The sequence below is a fragment of the Lutra lutra genome, chromosome 2 (genome assembly GCF_902655055.1).
Source record: "Lutra lutra chromosome 2, mLutLut1.2, whole genome shotgun sequence".
In the NCBI taxonomy this organism is placed as follows: domain Eukaryota; kingdom Metazoa; phylum Chordata; class Mammalia; order Carnivora; family Mustelidae; genus Lutra; species Lutra lutra.
The window spans coordinates 110,538,212-110,561,695 of record NC_062279.1 but is presented as its reverse complement, the minus strand read 5'-3'; positions in this window follow the sequence as shown (position 1 = coordinate 110,561,695).

Sequence of the window (23,484 nt, the reverse complement as noted above, 5' to 3'; positions counted from 1 at the left end):
TTTTGATGAAAATGTCTATTCAGATCTTCCACCCATTTTGCAATCATATTGTTTGTCTGGGAGTCATTGAGTTATATGAGCTTTTTATATGTTTTGGATATTAACCCTTTGTCAAATATATGATTTGCAAATACTTCTCCCATTCAGTACATTGCCTTTTCATTTTGTTGATGGTTTTCTTTGTTGTGCAAAAGGTTTTTTTAATTTGGCATAGTGCCAATAATTTATTTTTGCATATTTTATTTTGTTTTCCTTGTCTTTAGAACCAGGTCTAAAAGAATATTATTAACACCAATGTCAAGGAGCTTGCTGCTTATGTTTCCTTCTGAGATTTTCATGGTTTCAGGTCCTATATTCAAGTCTTTAACTCATTTTGAGTTAATTTTTATATATGGTGTAAGATGGTGGTATAGTTTCCTCTTTCAGCTGTCCAAAGTTCTGAATACCATTTATTAAAGAGACTATTAAAGAGACTGTTTATACTCATTGTATAATCTTGGCTCCTTTGTTATACAATTTGTATCCTAGAATATCCTTGGTTGGAAGTTTTTCCTTTCAGTACTTTTAAATATGTGAAGCCACTCCCTTCTGAAAAATTTCTGCTGAGAAATCTGCTGATAGCATTATGGGGTTTCTCTTGTATGTTAAAATTTGTTTTTCTCTTGCTTCTCTTAAGATTCTTTATCCTTAACTTTTTACTTTTCCATTACAATGCCTCTTGGTGTAGCTTTCTTTGGGTTTATTGTAAACTTTTATTTATTTATTTTATTTATTGGAACTTTCTGAGCTTCTGGGACCTGGATGTCTATGTTTTCCCTAGATCAGGAAAGTTTCAGATGTCATTTCTTCAAATAAGTTTTTGGTCCCTTCTTCTTCCTCTTCTCCTTATAGAACCCCTATAATGTAAATGTTATTTCACTTGATGTTATCCCAGATGTCCCTTAAGTTATTTTCATATTTTAAATTTCTTTTTTTTTTTTCTGCTTTGTCTAGTCGCGTTCCATTGCTTTGTCTTCCAGTCCACTGATCATTCTTCTCCTTCATCTAGTCTGCTGTTGAAATCCTCTTGTGTATTTTTCAGTTCAGTCACTATATTCTCAGCTCTGTGATGCTTGTTTGGTACTTATGTTTTCTATCTCTTGGTTGAAGTTCTCCCGTGTTCAATGAGCATTTTTTCTTCTCCTGAGTTCAATGAGCATCTTTTTGACCAATTCTTTGAATTAGTTATCAGAGAGATTATTATCTCCATATCATTAAGGTCTTTTCCTTAGGTTTTGTCTTATTCTTTCATTTGGAATATATTTCTCTGTCTTATCATTTTTGTTTGACTTTTTGTGTGTGTTTCTATATATTAGGTGAAACAGTTACGTCTCTGTCTTGAAGGAACAGCTTTGTATAGGTAATGAAAATCACTCCACTTGCCTTACCTTTTGGTGGTCTCTGGAACCTTTGTGATTATCTAAACTACCTGATTGATCGCCATACATCCTTATTGTTGAGGATGTGCCAGGACCTGTCAGTGTCACAAAGGGAGTGATCTCACTCAACACTTAGTTTTAGACTGATTGGAAGCCAGACCTTCAGGCAGCAGTTTTTAAAGTACACAAATATACACAGTCCTGTGAGGCCACAATTATAACCTCTGCTGGCCTCCAGAACAGGAGATCTGGAGGTGTCCCCTGGGTGAAGTTGCAAAACTCAGGGCTCTAGATGAGTGTATAAACTCCTTTCTGGGAGGTCTTGTCAAGCTATAGTGAGGCCAACAGGGTGTGTAAGGATGGTGTCTCGCTGCTTGCATTTGCTGGGAGTGCCTCCTTAGCCTCAGATGTGTGGGAAACCTGAAGCCTGCCTGCCCCTCAGGGTGAAGTTCCAGGCTAAATAAATAGGCTTTTTTTTTTTTTCCACAGAAGAGCTGGGGGTGTGTTTCAGGCTGCCTTCTGTGCAGTTCCCTCAGTGTTAGAGCCTGCCAAAAACTGTCTTTCTGATTGCTACATTCCCATGGAACTCAGGAACAGCAGCCCCTGGGCTATCATAGCCAGGTTATTCTCCTGTGTAGACTGCACATGCCCACTGGCTTTAGTTAGGGAGAGTGTGGAGGACAAGTGTGTTACCCAGCTTCAGAAAGGCAGTGGGAAAATGTCTTGACTTGGTGTACCCTTGAGCTTCAGGAATGCAAGATGAGAGTGCCTTGTGTGTGCACATGCAGTGGCTCTAGGCTGGGAGCAGGAGCAACAGATCACATCCACCTTCCCCAGCCAGGGTGGGCAGAGGAATGTTGCAACCACCCACACCTCTGGCTTCAGAAAGGCAGAAGGGTAATACAGTGACCACTCACCCTTGCCTATCTCGGCAAGACAACAGGAAGATGCTGTCTGTCTTCAAGCTAGTACACCTATGTTAGCAGAAGAGATGGAAAGTGCAAAATGTGGTGTGACCTGATCAGGTGGAGGACAGTGGTGTTGACAATGAAAAAATTAACCCAAGGCAAAGCAAAGAAGATAGAAGATTATTGGATACACTACAAGGGAACAGCTGGCAGGACAAAAAAGGGACACTGTCTGTCAGGAGGCAGTTGGAGGGGTGGGTGGAGGCAGTAGTTATAGGAGGGCATGAGGAGGTATGGGAATGTATAGAATTTTCCTTTTTTGATAATTATGCCCTGTTGTAAGTAGTCCATTAGTCAGCTAGGGCCTATGGATATTTTGAGGTGGGTTGGCTAATGATGCTATTTGCATTCAGACTACTGGTTACTGTGGGCCCTTTGCCTTACTCAGATTTCCATTGCTCAAGCCTGTTGCCTAAAAGTGACTTCTACACAAAAGCGGTGTCCACCGGTGCCTTTATTTCTGGGGAGAGCTTCAACTGTGCCCTGCTCTTCCAGCAGATGCTCTTAGATTAGCAAATACATCTCCCTCAAATATAGTGAGAAATTTTCAGACTGTTTTCTCACCGAGTCTTGGAACAAGTGAGACCACATGCAAGCCCTTTAAAAAGGGAGTCTCGGTTTTCCATAGTACTTTAGGTCCCTTGGACATCAGCCTCATTGGTTTCTAAGTCAGACATTTGGGGACTCATCTATTCAGTGCAGATCCCAGAGGCTGGAGTACCCAATGTGAGACACCAACACCTTGCTCCTCTGAGAAGCCTCAGACTGGTGAGATCCCTTCCTTTTGTGTGACAATGCAGTAGGGGTGGGGTTTTGGTGAAACCATGTCTCTACCTCTTCCAGCATCTCAAATTGGTCTTTATGTTTGTTGTGGAGAAGCAGTTTTCAGATCTCTTTTAGAGGGACATGATCCATCTGGAGCTGTAGATCTGGTCTGTCCATGGGAGGAGGCAAGTTCAGGATCTTCCTGCACCACCATCTTGTGGAAGTCTTTTGACCAGTAAGTGTTTATAAGAACACAAAGTAATTATTTGGTGGCCTAAACTCAACTTAAAGAGTTAAGGTAGAAGTATGCATAGAATTAACTAGAAGAGATAGAAAAATGCTTAAATACTATTTATTATATGATTGATTGATTTTTAGAGAGGGAAGAGGTCAGAGAGAGGGAGTGAGAGAACCTCAAGCAGACTACCCACTAAGTGTGGAGTCCAGTGCAGGGCTGGATCTCAGACCCTGAGATCATGACCTGAGTCAAAACAAGAGTCAGACGCTTAACTGACTGAGCCACCCAGGCATCCCTGTTGCACAGTTTAAGACATTAAAAAAAAAAAAAAATAGAGGTTGTTTGATTTCTCTGAGTTATTGTTTCATTATCTGTAAAGTGAAAATGAAATCAACTTCACAAGATTATTGAAGATGAAAGAGACTACATATGACATTATTTTTTAAAATGAAAAACACTCAACAAATAGTAGCTCTTGCGGTCCTCATACCTGCTAACCATCTTTCTTAAAACACGAATCTCTCTCTTTTTAGATCTGTAAGAGCTGCTACATGTGTGCGCACACACACTAATTTTTCCAGTAGAATAATGCCTCATTTCACATACAAATTTAACTCTATCTCATCTTTGATCCCCTCGGAATGTTTTTTTAAAGAAAAATACAGACAAATATTTCCACAAATGAATATAACCGGCAGTCAAACAAAAAAAATTTTTTTATTAAAAAAGTGGCTTCAATAACATCAACCCCACCCACCTGAGCATATGGATGATTTGAAAGAAGGAACTGGATGCTACACAAGCCACAGGGAAAGAGTTCTGGGTTTTGAGAGCTTGTCACTTGAAGAAAATTTTCAGTTGTCTTGCAACTCTGTTTTCTTATGAGGCTCCATGAAACAAAGAGATAAATGATACTCAGAAATGATGGATAGCTTTATGTTTTACTATTTGTTAAAAGTTTATAGATTTTCTAGGAGAGAAAGGGATATGCTAAAGGCCAAAAGTTTGGCTTCACAAACACTGAACAGCATCTGTCTAGAAAAGAAAGCAGATGGGTGCCTGGGTGGCTCGGCAGGTTAAAGCCTCTGCCTTTGGCTCAGGTCATGATCCCAGGGTCCTGGGATCAAGCCCCGCATCAGGCTCTCTGCTCAGCAGGGAGCCTGCTTCCCCCTCTCTCTCTGCCTGCCTCTCTGCCTACTTGTGATCTCTCTCTGTCAAATAAATAAATAAAATCTTAAAAAAAAAAAAAAAGAAAGTGGAGGCAAAATTTGGATTTGCAAAACAATATTTTTGCATTATGTGGTGTATTTAATAGGTAAATCACTGCATTTATGGTCAAAATCCAGCAACCTCTGTTGTCGATATAACTTATTTCATGGCTGAAGTTTCTAGGGAGATGTGAAATACGTTCTAGGTGTAATTGAGCAGTGTGAAAACTTGTTAATAATGGACCTCTCTTAATGTGGGGCCCTTAATCCTACTTGAAGTGTTTTTATTATGAGAAGTGATTAAGTACAGAGCACTTATTACATTCACAACATAGTTATTATTTAAATTCAAGTCACTAATACTGAAATTTACATGTTGAAGGATGGCACAGACAAGATCATCCAAGTTTACAACTTGAAATGCCTTACATATTTGCCATGGTACACACTGTAATTCAATAGGCTATTGCCTTCTCTTTTATTTTCCAGGCCCAGCTCAAACATGAAAAGGAAATTTGACCTGCATTTAATGACCTATCTGTTAACAATTTCGTCATGGTACCTGCATCCTAGTTGGACCCAAATGGAGTACTTGACCAGCACCAGATGCTTCTCCCTTGGTTTCATTAGCATGAAAAGGCATGCATGGCGGTTGTTAACAGAAGCTGTTGAAGTAACTATATGTGTACGTTGTTTTTATTTTTTTAAGTTCTCTATCCTACTCCACAAAAAATTTGAGATAGAATTAATATAAATCCTATCAACCCCAAAACTCAGTCTATGTGGAAAGTAATCCTTACCCTGATACAGTCAGTGTGGAATGCCTTATGCTTGCCACAGACTTTGCTAAAGAAGACTACAATTAGATGTCATTTTTAGATTTTCTTTTGACCCATTTCTTCTCTGATTTGCCCATTCAATCCCAGAAGAGATTGCACACCAATTTGACATTGAATTCTACTTAATATACAAATATACATTTGTCAGAGTTGTCTATGGGTAGTAGAAAAGAGTTAACAATGAGATTACTACTACCAACACCACCACCAAGCTACCCCATCCCAAAACCTGGAAACAAGTTTGGCTTATGTGAGAGAGAGCACATAATAAGTATAAAATGGATCCAAAGAGACAGCCCAAAGCATTTGATTGTAACCTATCTGAAGCAGTATATATAAATGGAGGGGAAAAGTCAAATAGAAGTTAGGTCAATCACCAAAACTTAGGATAAGAAGAGGCACAAATATTTGTCTGTGATAGAATTACAAAACTAACCTCCTCTCATGCTTTCCACTTCTCAAATACCAGGACCAGACAGAAGGCCTTTTGAATAGGTATTCAGTACAAACCAGTTCACCCGAGCTTCATTCGCTGCAAAGTGTACACTGGTATTCCGCTTTAGAATTTTAAAAAGTCTTCTGCTGGGGTGCCTGGGTGGCTCAGTTGGTTAAGCATCTGCCTTCTGTTCAGATCATGATCTCAGGGTCCTGGGATGGAGCCCCGTTTCAGGTTCCCTGCTCAGCGGGGAATCTGCTTATCCCTCTCCCTCTGCCCCTCCCCCTGCTCATGTTCTCTGTCTCTGTCTCTCTCTCAAATAAATAAGATCTTTAAAAACAAATAAATAAAAATAAAAAGTCCTCTGTGAGCTTTCTTGCCATGAATCAAACCTGAACTTGACCTGCCCCAGGCCAGTGGAGTTTCTGAGTCAGTTAGGAAGAGGCCAGACCAAGACCACACCACCTTTGCTGACTCTTGAGAAACCATCAATTTGTTTTCCTGGTGAAGATCTAACTTCACTCTTTAATTTTTCATTCCAGCTTCTACGATGCATTTATGAAGAAGGAAAAGCTTCAGAAAACCAATTTCTTATCATTCCTATGTATTAATCCTAGATCATTTTCAGTAAAATTGATTGTGTCACAGGGGTTCCTGAAATTTTAGAGGCAGTGACCCGGGAAGGAGGGTTGGATTTTGAAATAATGACTAGAGTCCTCCAGCATGGCACCGTGACTATGCATCATTCTTAGTTCTCTGACATTCTTAGCTCTCTGAAACCAATCTGCATCTCCCACCAAAGTCTGCTTTTCCTACATTGTGTGCAACTGCCAAGACAATGATAGCAACAACGGTGATCACAATAGCTAATATCTGTGCATCTCTGACATGTGCCAAGGACCTTGGTAAGCTTCTTATATATTTAATATACTTTAACATGCACACATATGTATATTCATTTAATCTTTGCAATAATCCTATGATATCAGTATTATTATCTTTCCCATGTTGTAATTTAGGGAATTAAAGTTTTGAGTTCTTTGGTAATGTACCAAATATTATACAGCTAATGAATGATGAGACTGGAATTTTGGCACAGGTCTTTCCAAATCCACAACCATGGGCCACTAACCTATATATCACTACCCATAAGTGCATTTACATCATCTTGAATCTATTGATGATTCTCCTCAGAAGATTCTTACCACAATGTTTGCAACTATTGTATAAATATAATTCTTATTTATTTATCTTGAAAATATTTCCTTCAGAAATATTCCCTGTTTTTAAAGTTTTGGAAATATTAATAGCACATGTCTGCACTTGAAAATATGCAGTAAATATACAAATAAATAATATTTATTGTGATTCTCTTTTTTTTTTTTTTTTTCAGACTGAAAGCATGTCCCTGATTTGGTTGTGACATAGGGAGCTTCCTCTAAATGTTTCCTGGATGGCATGCCTAGATGGCTCAGTTGGTTGGGCGTCTGCCTTCAGCTTGGGTCGTGATCCCAGGGTCCTGAGATTGAATCCCACTTTGGGTTCCCTGCTCTATGGGAAGCCTGCTGTTCCCTCTGCCTCTGCCTCTCTCTGTCTCTGTCCCCCTTGAATAAATAAATAAATAAAAATCTTAAAGTATTCCTGGATCTCTGCTGGCTTTCTTAATCTTTTCTTTATAGGTACAACACTAACCACAGCAAAGAACACTGCATATGCAGGTAAATCTTCCCTTAAACAATATGTTTTTCTCATACAGAAAAATGTGAAAATGAGAAAACTTGCAGTATACAGACATTTTCCTTAAATATTTACAAGGTCATCAATGTTGGAGAGGGCTTAGGCTTACTCTATAAATTCTACAGAGTAGAACAATAACTGTTAGGTGGAAAAGGAGATATTTTCATTCAAAAGCAGGAAACTCTTTGTAATAAAATGTTCTAGGCATTCAGTGGATTTAGCTCCAAGGAACTGGAGGCCTCCAAACAGGGTTGGAGAACTTCTTTGTACAAATATAAAATCGGAAGCTACACTGTTTCTGAGGTCTCTTTAATTCCAATATCCCCTAATACTTTTTTTTTTAAAGATTTATTTATTTGACAGACAGAGGGAGATCACAAGTAGGCAGAGAGGCAGGCAGAGAGAGGGGGGAAGCAGACTCCCCACTGAGCAGAGAGCCCAATGCGGGGCTCTATCCTACAACCCTGAGATCATGACCTGAGCCGAAGGCAGAGGCTTAACCCACTGAGCCACCCAGGCGCCCCTATCCCCTAATACTTTTTGATGACCCTCAGCTTCTCCTACGTGTAAAAACCCAGTGTTGATGCCCTTAAATAATTTTAGAATAACTGGTATACATTATGAATAAATTCAGAATTTGATCCAGGAAAAAAAATTATGGTTCTGAACTATTAATTGTCCACAACTTGAAAATAATAGAGCTAACTTTGGTAATGCAGAACAATTATTCTTCTAGCTGGGTCTCTGCTGAGTAGCCTTGTAGAGAAGAACCCTGTTATCTTTCATCTAATCTGTCAATTATTTATCAATTATTGTGCTATTGTTGTATATTAACTAATGTTAATATTTGGGGATAAAAGAATTTTTAAAAACATAATTCTTAAGGATGTGAAGAAACTTGATAAGGAAGATATATAAATAACTATACCAAAAGTGACAGATGTAAGAATAAAGGTCTTCATAAAATCCTCCCAGAATCCAGGAGATGGAACAATGTCCTTATATCTACTTAACATGATGCTATCAGGTATTTAAAAATATTAATTAACAGGAAAATTAAGCCAATTACTGTTATTGGTTTCCTTCTTTTTTCTTTTATATCCTGCCTCTGCTTCCTCCTTCTCAACAACTATTTCTCTTATTATAGGTCCTGACTTCATTATATAATTTTATATTGTCCCATATAATTATAATCACTTTATGAAGATAATTTTTATGTTTTAAAATTTCTTCTTTCCCTTTTAAGATTTAATTTTCAAACTCTTTTTTATTTTGAATTCCGAAATATTTTCAATCTCATTTTATAATAGAGATATGCAATCTCTATATGCCTGAGAATTGAAGTTCTAGTCTTAAAAATATTGTCATCGTGCCTGACAATTGCAATGGCCCTCAATAAGACAGCAGAAGCTTTGAGTTAAATTTATTTGGGGTTTCTACACTTTAGTAGGTTTTCTCTCCACGTTTGTGTTGATTAGAGCTTTCCCTCCTCTTCATCTTTTCCACATGGGGAGAAGATGACAAATTAGGGTTGGAAGTATAATCCACAACCGTGGGGGAGGAACTAACTGGCCTTGGAATGCAAAACCATCATGCTTTAACTTACAAAGTTGACCACCTTCCAGAGTAGCTCAGAACAGATTTTACCAAAATGAGCATTCCCAGCATCAGACCACTTAACAAAGTTTTCTGAAAATTCTGAGTTAATGCCATATGTATCACACGTGCCCCGTCAGAAGAATCACCCAATAACAGTCCATTGCTAGACCTCTCCCCTGAAGAGTCAGTTTAAGTAGATCAGAAATGAAATGTGAGAATTTTTTCTTTCAATAAAAATCTAAAATGATCCTAACAACCAGGCAAATCTAAGACAGCTTTAGCCTATCAGTGGAAGTCGTTGTCATCTACTACATATTTAATCAACTTGCAGACTTTATAATTCACTAATGACTTAATCCAATCCATGCCTTTTTCCAACAGCAAACACTCCGGGTACTAAAGACATTCCAAGATAAATGGTGTGTACCTTTCTATATGTTCCCTTTTAAGAAAAATCGTTATTGGATAACATAAACAAGGAAGAGTTATTTACACCAGTATATACAAATCTGAAGAAAGGAATGGAAACATTATACAAAAAAATGAAAAGAAATAACAAATATGCATTAGCCACAAACTTTAAACCAAACACTAATTAGATATACTCAGAGTTATACTCTCCTTCCCTGACCAACACTCACAGCTTGTTGTTTGTAGCTAGAGCAATTCAGTTCCTTGGAGTTGCCCAGTACATAAACATTCAAACAAATTTTGCCCAGTACATTTCCATGCATCTAGAACGTCCCATTCTCCACTCAGGACCCCTCCATATCTTCCCAAATCAAAACCTTCCCGGGCCTTCAGCCCTCTTATTTTTGGAGACCCATTGCTATATTATAGCAAACATATGAAAATGATGCCTCAAGCTCAAAAATATATAATTTTTCTAAAAATATACTTTAAGATTGTTATAATATTGTTATAATCTGCGTTTTGATATTATCTAGTTACAGAAAAGTAATTTAAGTCACAGCTGGCTATGATTTCTCAGCAATTACCATGCATATTTTAGGATTCTTCAAAAGGCGAAAAAAATGACACCTACGAAATGCTTTCAAGTGTAAGAATTTTTTAAATAATAAAACTAAAAATTAATGAAAGCAGATACTTTATTAAATATTAATCTCAATTTTGCAACTTATCTTCCCATTTAGATCGAATAAAGCTTTTTTTTTAAGATGCCAAACAATTAATAGGCTTCTGAAAAGATAGGAGGCCTGGTATACTATCCTTATAGTGCCTAGAAGCTCAACCCCATGCCCAATATGAAACAAATCAACTCATCTAATGTTCCTCCTTTCCTTGTTCCATGCCCATTCCAGAAGTTCCTCACCTCTGGCATAAATAAAATAACGCTTCTGATGTGAGCAGACTTGATTATCTAAGAAGAACAGATTTGAGAGAGGACCTTGAGAGGGTCATTTTTGCTCAGAAACGGTAACTTTATAGCTTGATTTGGAGGTCTGTTGCTCTTTTCCGAACCTTACAAAGTTGTTCTAGATAGGCCTTCCTGCTGTGCTAATGTGTCCAGTTGCATTGCAAAGAAACTCACTAGGAAGTTGAGAACAGCAAGCCGGAATGAGTATAATCAGTCATTTAACTTGCTAACTCACCTTCTCAAATGATAAAAACATATCCTGGTGACCCTGTTAGGACTCTGCTCCTTTGTGCTGATGCGCACAATTACCTTTTTAGAGCAAAGTGTTGAATATTTCTCAAAGAAATCTAAGGGCAACAATTCACTGTCTCTATGAACTAATTACCATCTTGGGAAACTAGGAGCAAACTCTCAAATCCTGAGTCAGATAAAGGATTTTATTTTTCTCTCTTTTAGTTTGACAATAACAGTAAGGTGTAGAAATAACATAGCACACCAGCCTCCTTTCTCAAGATTTGTGTCTGCATCAGCAGCATAAACGCTGACAATCTCGCATGCAATTCTGCTCTGCTAAGATCTGCAGACTTAACTGTGTTTAGGTAGCTCAGATAAGCTTTAAATAAGCATCTGAATTTCTGGGTGCTTATGAAAAATGAACCAAATTCCTCTCCTTTTGAGATTCACTTATGTCTGGATTCTGATGCATTCGTGTAGGAATAATAGGTCTTGCTTTACATACCTAAGCTTACCATTAATATTAAACAACGAATTTAACGTTGTCGCCCACGTGGTATTTCATTCATTCCAGGGAACAAGAATCTTTTGTGTTTATTTTATCTCCAGCTGGTAAAATGTTACATTATTTGCTTTTTCTTAAAACAACTGCTGTTTTCCTCTGGGGAATTGAGGCATTTCATGGAAAAGTGCAATCATGATTCCAAAAGACTGCATGATATAAAAACCATAAAATTGTGCATAATGTCGGGATGTGGTAATGTAACAGCGAGGAGGCTGCTGGGGACAGGCTTTGTCTTCCCCGTCTCATTAAAATCCAGTGATGGCCTCCATTTGTTTATATATTGGATTCCCGTTAACATTGATTATATGCTGTTACTGTTTTCTACCAAATTAAATTTGCACATTGAAAAGTTGAACACTGCTAAGAATACTTATTTCCTTATAAATGGTTTCCTTGTAATTAGGATCAACCTGGTAAGCATAGTTGCTTCATGAGCCCAGAGGTCAAGAAGTTTTCCCAGAAGATGTGCTCTGAGTCCTTGAAAAACCTTACCAATATATGATCCCCTTTCTAAAAATCAAAAATAAATACATAAATTCATACATGCACAATAAGCCTGAGATTGAGTTAAGCTTAGCAACAGTGTATCATAGTTTAAAATAAATTTTAGAATCAGATTTTCTCATCTGCTATACCTGCTTCTTTTCACACCATTTTATTTGGCCCTCCTGTCCTCACACAGTTCTTTGCAGGAAGTCATTCGAGCCCTCCTTACAGGTGAGGAAATTCAGGTACAGAGTCATTGGGTTACCTGTCCAAGATCACACAGCTGTTCAACAACTGAACTGGGATCTGAATCTCCTCTCTATCATTTAAGACTTTGCTCATCTACTAGTGTTGATCTCAAAACATCATAAAGTACGTAAACTTGTCTATCACAAACTCATTTTCCAATTTCTGCAGCTCCACCTGGTGTCAGAGTTCACAGTTTTTTCTTCTACCATCAGTGGGTTTAGATCCCTTCAGCTACTTACTTACAAATGTCCTCATCTAATGGGGACGTGTGTACACACTTGAGTGGGCTGTAGAAAATGACAGATGCTGTGCCTACCGGACGAACACACGTTCAGAACAGGTCTCCCCTTGCCCCTTATAACTCTATCGACCATCCACCAAGTAAGAGAAAGTTCTAGTTGCCCTTTTTAATTTTCCTTTTCTTAGTGCACACTTTCTTGACATCCTCTTGAAGACTAAAGGGGAAAGAGAGTTCTTTCCTGCTGCAAAGGGATATCACAGAAATGTAGGAAACTTCTTAAGCTTCTTCTGCCAAATTGAAAATTTACAGATACTTTATTAATTCACTAATTAATTAATAATCACTCTGCTGATTAGTAGCTTAATCATGTAAGAGAAAGCAAACCTAGCACAGGAACGGCCTATTTATGATACAGGATCACTTTTTTTAAATACCTCAGCTTATTCTCTAAAAAGATATATTCAAAAATAACCAGTCTTAAAATGTTCCCAGCTGTGAACTTCAAAAAAAATTTTAAGCAGAGATGTAAAGTGTTTTTTATATGTTTATGCACACAATAAGTGAATAGTTTACTACATTTTTTCTAAAGATTTTATTTATTTATTTGACAGAGAGACATCACAAGTAGGCAGAGAGGCAGGCAGAGAGAGAGAGGGAAGCAGGCTCCCCACTGAGCAGAGAGCCTGACATGGGATTCAATCCCAGGACCCTCAGATCATGACCCGAGCCAAAGGCAGAGGCTTAACCCACTGAGCCACCCAGGCACCCCTACTACGTTTTTTTTGCAAGAGATTTTTGTTGAATACATGAATGTAAGTTCACTGCTTAATCAACAAGCCAAACGAATGCTACGAAGCATGCTGGAATTCCAGTTTAGAAAGAACACCAGAGCTTCGCGATTTTCAACATCCTCAAGAAATGAAACAACCTCATCAATTATGTCTTGCCTGGCACTTGGGTCATTTACCAAAAAATGCATTTGTACATATTTGGCCACCCTGCCCCTAAGGAGAGATGTTTTCCCTTTCTGTAGATTAAGAAACTGAGTCCTACGTGGTAGAGGTGACTCGCTCAAGGTTACACAGGCTAGCTGGTAATGAAATGGGAATTAAATCAGATCTTCTGATTCTAAATCCCTCCCTGTTGCCAGCCCATACACTAAAAGTAAAACAAACAGCCTTAAGACACTTTAAGAGATCAATATTATCATTGACATCCAATATTAACAAGTGAATGATAATAAATTAATTATTTTGGCTTATTGAATAAATAATTCATTAACTCACTGAACAAGTAGTGCTATTAGATAATTGTTAAGTAAATATTAATTATTATCTTAATTAGTTGAATTATTAAAATAATGTATTGGATTGATAATAAGGGTAATGACTTAAAAGGAAACTAATGAGCTCTCCTCTCTCATTTTTAAATTCTTTCTTTTTCAAAATTTTATCTTAGGAAGTCCAAAAGTTTTGATACCCTGTTTGAAGTCCCTAGACCTTTTGAAACTGAAAAATTTTCACTGTCAGCCAACTTTAGCTATACTTCAAAAACTTCCCCTCGATTCTCAACCCTGTTATCAACCCACCCCATTTTGCCCCTGCAGCTTAAAACTCTAATAACCCTCTCTAACCACAATGCTCTACCTCTCCCTTTCCTCTCTTCTATATTTATTTTTATTATTTTTATTATTTACTTTCTTTCTTATTTTTTGAGAGAGAGAGAGACATGGGTGGGAAGAGGCAGAGGGTGAAGGAGAGAGAGAATCTTAAGCAGGCTCCAAGCTCAGTGGGCAGCCAGACACAGGGCTCCATCTCACCACCCTGAGACCATGACCTGAGCCAAAATCAAGAGTCTGATGCTTAATCCACTGAGCCACCCAGGTGCCCCTCCCTGTTTCTTCACTGACACTTCTCTGTTAACTTCATCAAAGCCCTTGCCCTCCCATCTTCCTCTGAGACTGTCTACCTTCTTATTTCTCTCTCTGATCTGCCCAACCCCAAGCCCCATTTTTCATAGGTGATGAACTACTCTCTTATCTCCAGAGCACTCCATTTCTTACACCCGTGAATTCCTGCTGTGTCTCCCAGCAAAACATCAAACTCAAATCAATGATATCTGTCCAGAGACATGAGCATCTCTAAAGACACCACACCACAGTGACTTGTTACCAGTCACTGCATTCATAATCTCTCACCTCAGCAAAGCCTGAAACACCAGCTACCAACACTTCTACATGACTGTAATCATCACCAATCTTCAGCTCACTTCCTCCAGGTACAGCCCATAATGAGTCCCACCAACACCCTTGAATCACACTTGCCACCCAATTTCCTTGAGATCTTACTCTATGAGCCATCATAAGCATGTTCAAGTCTTTCTCAATTTGAAGATAGGTAGATGAGAGACAGATAGATGGATAGACAGGTAGACAGATAACAGATAGATTGATAGATGATCAATGGGTAATGGATGAACGGATAGATAGATGTCACTCACTCAATTCTCATGCCATTGAAAATATAGTCTAATCTCCTTCTCATCTTTGCAACTTAACTTTTAAGAGGAAGCATACTCTGAAAAGTATAGTCCCTATTCCTCATTTTCAAGTCACTTCTCAACCCATTTACAGGGCCTTTTGTCCTCACTTAAGCCTCACTCCAGAAAATATTAGGTGACTTCCTTAGTGGCCAAATCAGTGGATACTCTTCAATATCATTGCATAATTGACACTATCATTTATCCCCTGCCCTTCTGTCATTTCTAAGATTTTGAGTAACCTCTTTTCTCTCTCTCTCTCTCTCATTCTTCTTTTCCTCTGGTCACCATTGAAACATTTGCGTTCTTCAGTGTCCTGTCATCAGCTCATTAGTGAATTCATTTTAAATGCTTTCACTGATTGGTCTCATGCTGGTGCTTTCAACTAGTGCTGATCATCCCCCAAATATGGATTTGTACTCATGAAGATATGCATGTATGCTTAAGAGTATATATGCAAAAGTACGTAAGAGTGGTGTGTGTGTGTGTCAGTACACACACACAACAAAAACTGACAAATATCCCCAGTCAACAGAGCTATCTTCCCCAAGCTTTGGAATCACATATTTAAATTGCTACTAAAGATCTCTCCCCATGTATCCTATGCAGATGTAAACTCACTGTTTTAAAACTGAATGTATTTTTCCTTCCCAAACCAGTGCTACATCCATTAAGACACCTAAATTAAAAACTTTAACTTCATCTTTGACTCTTTCACTATACATTTCTAGTCAAACACAAATCATGTTAATTTTATTCAATAAATATTTTTTTCCTCCACTGCCTTGGTGTAGAAATACATCCTGACTCAGTAGGATTACCAAATCTCCAATCTAATCATTGTCTCCAAATGGCCCATCATCTGGAAAATAGATAATATGGAAATACCCAGACCACTTCCGTACCTAAAAGTCCTGTGTGGCTCACATGGCCTTCAAAGAACCAAGGCTCATTCTCTGCAACTTATTTTACCTCATCTCTCCAAAACATACTGAACGCAAGGGCAGATCCAGCTTTGGTGGGGCCTGAGGTCCTTATAATCTGGAGAAGGAAACTCCTTTAAGCAAAAGAATTCAAAATTAAAGACAACAGTAAATATTTATTTCAAATGAAAAAAGAAATCACAACAAATGGTGAAACCTGGACCTGCAGGTCAGTTCTTGGAGATCTTGCTAAGCAGCGAAGCAGAAATGTTTACCTAGAAATTGTTCCGGATTACAGCCTAGCCAACCTTTCCACCTAAAACCTCCACAATTTCCAGCAAGCCTTAGAATTCATTGGGGGCTGCTCAAGTGAAGGAACCTGAAGACCAAACTTTACTAGCTTTCCAAAAAACTCTACTCTACTTGCCCGGTAAGTTCCAGCAAGCTAAATAATGTTTCAAACACACGTCATCCAGTGTGCTGCCTTTTTGCCATTGTTCCTGTACGAAAGGCACTTATCCATTCCAGGCCCTGGACTGCCTCCATCCATCCGTCTTGCCTAAATAATTTCTATTTATGGTTCAACATCTAGTTCCAGTGTCACCTGACTCACCCACACTGGGTAACTCCACGTCTCAGGGCTCTCTTAAGTCCAAATGTAGCTCTCTGGAAATATGCAAATGTATTGTCCTGGGGCAAAAAAATACAAAATTACAAAAAAATACAAAAAATACAAAAATACATTTGTTACATAGCCTAATATTTAAAAGTTACAAACCAAGCTGACAAGCTGTTAAAATATATTCTCTCCTTCTGCCCTGAGAAATATATCTTCATGATAGTTGAGTTCAAGGTTGGAATTCTGGAACTCCTTGCAGTTCTAAGCCAGAATCTGACGCAGTGGGAGAGCGGGCCCCAGCCCCAGTACCACATAGACTTCCCTTCCTCATCACGTCTCTCCTCAGACTTCTTTCCAAACTGTCATAGCTTCACATATACACATGTGGACAGCCCAGCCCCATCCCAGCTCCATCTACTACACTGCAAGCAGATACCACAGGACCGTCCCCCAGGCCAAGGTGTGCTCATGTGTAGCAGCGGGCAGAGTCCTGGAATGGTAGTCAGGCCACAGAACAGCGCAGAGAACTTCAAGTCCAACGCATGGTATAGACAGCAAGACAGACTCTGGTGGATTACATTCCTTTGGCTCTCCAAACTCCCTAACCTACGGGAAGGGGCATAGACAAAGCAGAGACTGGAGTGCGGCTTTCTAAAACACACAGGCTTTGGTTGGAGTCTCTCTTCCTGGGTCTAAGGCAGATACTATTTATATGAATGACAGATATGTCTCCCCATTAGACTGTGAGCCCTTTATGAGCAAAGGCTGCTTCTTAATCCATTGTTGGCAGGAAATTATAAATAAATAAGTGACCGAATAAATTCATTCCATAAATTAATCAAAGAAGAATAACAGCGAACATCTGGGCCTGGAAAGCCTATAAAATCATGATTCTTGGGATGTAACTATCTCCACCAGGCTTCCTCACTGATCCCTACATTCTGTTCACAGAGAAAAGGTCTTCCCAGCAAGAGGCACAGCTTCTTTAAGTGCAGTGCCCTAGAGTGATCATTAAAAATACAGTGACTTAAAAATATCTAGGTGGTGGTCAGGGATACGACTTTTCATAAGTTCAACAATGAATCTGCTGTACACTGACCAGGATTTGAACATGCAAAAACTGGCTGAGGCAACACCAAAAACCATCTTCAAAATGAAGTGCCATTTTCTCTCAGTCGATAAATTCAATTGCCTGGTAGCGGATTCCTCCCTGATTAAGCGGTAAGAATCTGCCTGACCAGGAGCTTAAAGGACAGGGGAGGGAAGTTTGGGAAAAGGTTAAAACAGGAGATAATAAAGCCACAGATCTTAAAAAAAAAAAAAATTAATGCACAGTAGCTAACAAACTAACTGGTAATACACCGGGGCGTAAAAGAGGTAAATGGCTTTCAAAAGGCTCTGAGTTCCATTCAGTGTTGGCCCTGTTTCTCTTCAGCTGGGCAAAAGTCAAATAGAAACCATGCAGTGAGGTATTTTTGTCATACACAGCTGCAGTTTCTGCCATCACATCTCAAAAAATTCAAGGGGCGTTTTTAAAAACATGTTATCGTTATGAAAGAATTTTGTTCCCGGAGAATTCATTAATCAAAGCATCACTGGGAGCTCTGTACAAAGTCTGCAATGTTTCCTTCATTAAGTCACAGAGAAGCGGGTTGCAGCACTGGGGGATGGAGTAGAGGCAGATAGGGGCATCCAATGCCAGCTTTGAAGACCATCTTAGACCTTGGAAAAGTTACTTAATTATCTTTGCTTTAATTTTCTCAACCTGAAAATGTAGCTTGGAATAAAATTGGTTGTTTCCCAAAGCTGTTCTTTGAGGTTTAAACAAAAGTTGTTTCTGTGAGGCACTTTCACACTGTGGATATTTGATAAATGTAAATGAATTGTATCTAAAATTTAGGGGCGCCTAAGTGTCTTAGTCGGTTAGGCATCTGCCTTCGGCTCAGGTCATAATCTCAGGGCCCTGGGATCGAATCCGACATCCGGTTCTCTGCTCAGCGGGGACTCTGCTTTTCCCTCTCCCTCTTTGCACTCTCTCTCTCAAATAGATAAATAAAATCTTAATAAAATACAGTATTTATTTATACAGCACATTACCCAGGACAAAGATACATTAAAATCAACCATTGTCAACTTGACTTTCTAGTCAACAATCAACTAGATTTTCACATACTGGTGTAAATGTTCCTTCCACAAAGAACACTTGTTTAATGGTGTATTTCCTACTAAGTCTTAGTTTGCTAGTCTGTAAAACCCTGAATTTCTCACATAAAATTGAGTACATGTACCATTGGCTCATATGTCAGACTGCTTCAATTAATCGGCATAAATTATCACATTTAATTATACATACCAAGAGCAATAAATAAATGCCTGTTCAAACCGGATTGAATTTGGACTTTGATTTGCTTTTGACCTGATTTTTTTCACTAATATTAGCATGATTTTCTAAGCTCCTATTAGATATCAAATGAATCTTGTTCTTCTGGATTTAGATTTTGCAAGAAGAATATTAAGTGAGTCCAGTAGTCCGAATACCAGTCCAGTAATTGAATTGTCCTATGTTCTTTTAAAATAATTCTCAAACGAAAAACTAAAATATCAGACATGGGAAACTCCACACAACTATATTTTCAAAAATTGCCTGAAAATTTGTGACAGTGGTCTTCACATATAAAAGCAGTTTTCATAATGTGAGTGTTGCCATTAATAATGATATATATCAGCAGCCTCAATGAATTTAACATCAGAGCTCTTGACTGACTTTTGAAATTCTTGTTCATAACTTTATTAACATTCCATATGTCTTCTCATTTTCCTCAGACTCCAGACCTGGAAATGCCTCCTTATTTCTGTGTGTGTCATAAAATGTACCTAAACCGGGAACTTAATGAAAGGGAATAATAAACTAGAAATCTAGAAGCACAGGCTGACTCCTAGATTTACCACTATCTCCTAATTAATAATTAACCCTTTCTGACAATATTTTTAAAGATGTTATATTAAAATTGCAATCATTTACATTTGTATAACAATATTTTACATTTCACAACATTTTAATATTGTAATAATTATAATTTTAATATTGTAATATTTTAATAACTATTATTATTTTTTAATAACATACCTACTTCAAGCTCCCCAAAAAACCACAGAAACAAACCCCAAAACCCAGGAGTGAATCAATGAGAATTTCCATCCCTGTTTTCAAAAAGCACTAACAATAACAGGTACTAACAACAGGTTTTTCCTCACTGGCCATGCAGGCTTTGATTTATGCCTCATGTAATTGGCTTTGTGCTTTATTCCTTGATTCCTAAATGGTTAAATCTTTACCTCAGCTGGAAAAGTCCATTCTATAGGCTTTTACCCCTGGAAAGTTCTGGCTGTTTGTGTTATTTCTCAGAAGAGTTGTGTCAAATTATTGGAAACCATTAAATTAAATGATGTTTAAGTACCTTCAAATTATTTAGACAATCAGCTCTATACAAATATGAGACATCGTCGATTCTTGTCTTCTTAAAGGCATCCTCTATGGGCAAAGATAAGGGGGAAATATTTTCTACTATAATCTCCTTAAAGATTACAGAGTCAATGCAGCTGGAAATGTCCCATAACTCCCTCCACTTTCTATACCATCAATGTGTCAAGAATAAAGACTGAGGTGCCTTTGGCGTCCATAATTCTGTGTCAGTTAAAGAACTACGATTTGTGCCCTTTCAATTAAAAGTTTATTTTTCTTTGTTGTTGTTGTCCTTTTTATTTTTGTTAAATGTATCCCCAAAAATAATAACTGTAAGCATCATGGAGTGTAGTATTTCTGTGAAGTGAATCAGGAATCTTGACTACAGAGTCCCAGGAAAAGCTGGGTTAAATTATCCTGGTCCATTAGTAACTGCATCCCCCACATGTGGGGAAAACAGCACTGCTCTGGGGTCCTGTCACTCGCCTCACCATTACATGACCTTTACTGTAGCACTTTTACCTCACACTTCCATTTCTTCATCTGTGAAATGAGGAGACTGGACTGTAATATATTTAAAACCCTAACATCCAAGGAGTGATTCTTTCTTGAAAATCAGATAATAAATTTTTATCTGAGCTATACTAGTTTTGCTGGTTTGCCCTCATTTGTCTGAAATCCCAGTATACAACACATAGTTTCTGGATCCAACAATTAACAAGATGTATAGTACATTTAATGTCAGCCATCCTGCTTAAACTTGTAAACTAGTCTAACATTTCTCTGAATAGGTAAGGAACCAAACTGATATTCAAGTAATGTAGCAATTAAGTATCCTTGTCTGGGTTATGGTGCTATGCCTGTAGGACAAGAATATAAAAGAATTTTTATAGCACATAAGAATAATTTATCAAGAAAGAATAAAATCACATTAAAGAATTCTCAACTGTTTTATTTCACCAACTACGTATTATTGGTGTCAAGTTCTAAATTATTTGGTACTGGTTTTTAAAATAGTGATTATTTCATTATAGAAGTACAAATACACCATGATAGAAATTCAGGGAAAATGATATCTGCTTCTATCTATAGTTCTTTCAAATCAAACCACAAATTGCATGACTTGAATTAAAAAGGGTGTGTTTACTCCTATTTAACATGAATGATCTTTAAATATGGACGTCAGAAGAATAACCAACTCAAAAATAAGTTGAATATCTATTTTGAAATGATAGTACTTGACATGAAGCTATAGTTCTAGAACATTAACTTTTACACTTTTGTGTATTCCAACAGAGTACTGTATTGGCTACATAGATGAAAATGAATATTCCTCATACATGGTGTCTTGTTTAGAGAAGTAATGTATTTTTTTATGTTCTAAAATAAGATATGAAGACTCTCGTTTCTATTTTGTTCCCATCCATTTATGGCTTTTTTCTTCTAAGGTTGGGTAATGTGAACCTCACCACAGCCTTTCATTTCAAGTTGGGAAAAACTCTGGATTCTTTCTTTATCAGCAAATAAAGATAAGAGTAGCATGCTAAAAATGCCAATTTTGCTTCTTGTCTTGAAAGGTGATAATGTGCTTTCCAAAGCAAATTTTCTTTTCTAAGTCTGAAGACTCGGTAATATCACCTTAATAATCTTTTCATCTTGAATAGCACGATTCTTTGAAAATATTAATTACTGAACCATTCCTGATATCGCTTTGAAATTATGTTATACCACTTGTAACACTTTACCACATTCAAAATGTTGTACAAAGAGAAATCAATATTATTAGAGAGCTATTGACCAAGAAAGATTTTTCAGAAACACCACTACTCTAAGCATAAGTGAGTACAACAAGCTTGAACACTAATTAGGTACTGAAAACAACAAGCTTTATTTGGGTGGAGAAACATGTCATTAGTCATAGGTCTTATGAGTGGAAAAATTTTAAGATACTTGAATCATGATATTTAAAAATAAATGCAGCTATCTATAATAAGTCCTTCATTCTAATCACTGTTTTTGGTACACTTAATTGATGCATTCTTGTAGCAAATGACTATATAATGGAAAGGGATGATTAAAAAATGAGTAACGTGTTAATTTTAAAACTCAAGTGTCTCTACTAACATAATAGGAATAAATAATCTTAAATTATAAGCATTGTCTTGTAAGTAATATAAGATTTTTGACTTTTCATTTATGTTTCAGAACCCTAACCACATTGTCTCACTTATTTGTAATCCATCAACCCAGGTGACAAATAGTCTTCTATATTTACTCACTCAGAATATACAAGAAGCATACTGTATTAGCAGCTGAAACTACAAACGCTAATGTCAATCAAACGGTCTGGCAAGGTCCCATATTTCTTGTCACCAAGAGGCTTAAAGCAAAGAATCTGTGCCTAATTCTTTTAAACCTTATAGGTCAAAAGGTTTTAAAATTATTTTTGACACCATTTCTTTGCTTTGTCAACAGGCCTGAGTACTTTTTAGCTCGTAAAGGATATCAAAAAGGACTCATTTTAACGTCGCAAATTTATGGGTTTTAAGACATCGCTTTTCACAGTAACATAATTCTGCGGGCAGATTGCTATGCCTCAGAAAGATGTTGATATAATTTTGAGAACTGGGACCTAAAAGCTTGGCTGCGTAGGGCCTAGAACTGGACCGAAGGGCCTCAGATGTGTTTCTGGCTATGAAGCAGCTATGGGGCTGGGGTAGGTAGTTTGGTCGCGCAAATTACAGGTTCTAGAGGCACTATCAGTTAGTTCCTCGTGGCCTACACTGAATCCCCAGGGGAACATTTTAGCAGTTCTTCTGAACTGACGCCTCACAGCCCAAATCACATGAGTTCACGCACCTTCTGACAAAAAGCAACCTCACTCTCTCCTGTATAGGAGCGCTTAAATACAGTTCTTTCCCCTTCAGCTTCTGCTCCTCCCTTCCTCGTCTGGTATGAGAACTACTTCACTGGACCTTCTGGTCTTTTCTACTGCCTTCCCCATCTTTCCTCACATCTCAAATGCTTCCTCCTTTCAACTCTATGATCTGGGTTGTATCATTGGACACTCTCCCATGGAGGTACACTTCTCTTGGTTTGATCCTTCACACCCCTGTTGAGGTCATTTTACTACTTAAACTCTCTTCCATTGGGGTAGCTCAGGCCAGAGTCTTATTCTGTTAGCACACCACTCCTTGGAAGCAAAGCTACCCCTGTCCTCCTGTGTCTAACCTCCTTACTCTGCTCTCCAGAAGCCATCTTTGTGACCACATCTCTTATGGCTGATACATTATCTCTCTGCACACTCAGTGACTCCACTCCCTTCATAAAAGCCTCTCTCTTCATGAAGATTTCTTGACTAACTGAAAGGCATGACAAGCTGCTCCTGGCCTCACGCTGACTAAATATGAAATAGTCTCCACATTCTCTGTCACCACCCAAGAGTGATACTCAACGCTAATATGTGAGGTTTTCTTTCATCTTTTTGCGGTCTCAGTATGTCCTTATACTGTAGGGTGTGGACTCTTTATGTCGGCTGTGGGGATGTGGTTGATGAACAACTGTTGATGAGCAACTAGAA